Genomic DNA, 1975 nt, shown 5'->3' on the forward strand with positions numbered 1-1975 from the left:
CGAAGAGCCCATCTCTAGAATATGAAGTAGAGGGCCCAAACCCCCTTCTTCCATGATGCAATTCTTGGATGAATCGCTGGCGGTGGCAATGAGAGAAACAGTAAGCAGCGCCTGCTCTCGAACTGAGGGAGATGGATTACTAGAGTTGAGCAAATGGACTAAGCAACCAACGTCGCCCTCTTTTATGACCAAAACAGCAGCCTTGTCATCTTCTCTGAGGAGCTGGAGCAGCGAATCCAGGGCCTTCTTCTTGAACTCGATGCCTCTGATCTGCAAGAGAGCGAAGAGGTTGCAAATGAAAAAACCTAGCTCTTCTTTGCCGGAGCCGGGACAGGGTTGAGAGAGAACGATGGCATTCGATTGGTGGAGGACACTCGATTTGAGGAGCCAGTTGAGGTCGTGGAGGATGAAAGAGAGGGAGGCAGAGGCCAAACTGGGTTTGGAGTTGGGGCTCGGAAGATCCACCCCAAGTGAGTCTGTGCAAGGGTGCAGAGGTGAGAGATGGGCACCAGTGCCAGTTGCAGAGATGGGAAGTTGACTGAGGAAGAAGAAGACTAGGGTTTAGTTGTTTTAAGGGGAAGGGCAAAATAGTCTTTTAAAAAAATCTAACATGCTGACATCACTAATTAACAGTTAAAAAGGTCTTTCTGTTAGTTTTTGGGCCCAAATTGATATATTGGGATTTAATGGGGTGGCATTAATTCCACGATCCAATAGAGTGGGGGTCGCCGAAAATTTCCCTTTGTTAATTTGACCGAGCCAATTATCCAAGTTGGTCAGTCAAGAATTTAGCTCGTCTTCAGGAAGGCATGTGTCAACCAATTGAGTGAGTGAATGATCGATTCTGTGCAGGGATATAGGAATCGATCATTTTGCATCATACAAAATCTCTTATGTTCAATGGTTCATGTTTGTCCAAAGACATATTTTGTCATTCTCTTTGCTTAATTTTTATCATGGATTTAGTTCACGGTAGAGTTATGGTATCGGTCATTGTAGATACTAATACATATTGGTCGCATTGAGAGAACACTATCTGGTTGCATGTGGTGCGTAAACCCTGTGTTCAGACACTGGTTCGTGCAAAAAAGACCGTCATGCCCCAAAGGATATTTGCTTTTCCATGAGGACGCATTGATCATTTTGCACGGCCCTATGTCTGAGTGCACATTGCACGCGACCTAACCAGGTAACATTCTTTCTCCCCAAAACGATTTTTTTTTTCATGAGAATATCATATCTATACCATATTGGTGGATTCATATCGACCGATATTGATACGAATCAGCTGATATGGCTAATCCATTACTGATTCCTAAAACCATGATTTGATATTTGTCTAAGCAAAATAGGCGTTCCACACAAGTAGGAGAGAGAGAGACCCCATCGATGTGATAGATATAAGCATGTGGTAGCTACTCCATTGATTTGCAATTGCTCTCGTCCCTTAATAATTTTTTCATTTCTAGAACTTATAAAATAGGGAAAAAAAAGGTAGTTATTGGTCTCACAATTGTTTGTGACGTTTCGAGAAGTCATGACATATTTCAGCTATCAATTTTCATATTTTTCTATGGGAAGAAGAATGCTACCCGATCGCATGGCGCTTGCATCAGCATGGGAGCCAATGAGGAGACACACAGGTGCATCCAACAGGAGGGGCGGTGCGATCAACACCCCCCCTTTGTGTGTGGATGCAGGTAATGCAACCGGGCCGTGTTCTTTTTCCTTCTATCTATCTAAAGTCTAAACTACCTATTCTTACTCAGAATTGAGAGAGTGCCGGATAATGGATAATGACTAGGGTAACAGTACACATGCATAACACGTACATTAAATACATGCTAATACATAGGCTAATCAAGACCATGTCCTCTCAAATCATCATCTAGTCCACATGGCAGAATAGGTGTCTTGAGGGGTTTGGAATAATAATAGAGCCTCCTGGCAATCATATTTCACCAATAGGGGAATA

The sequence above is a fragment of the Telopea speciosissima genome, chromosome 9, assembly GCF_018873765.1.
Source record: "Telopea speciosissima isolate NSW1024214 ecotype Mountain lineage chromosome 9, Tspe_v1, whole genome shotgun sequence".
Taxonomy (NCBI): Eukaryota; Viridiplantae; Streptophyta; class Magnoliopsida; order Proteales; family Proteaceae; genus Telopea; species Telopea speciosissima.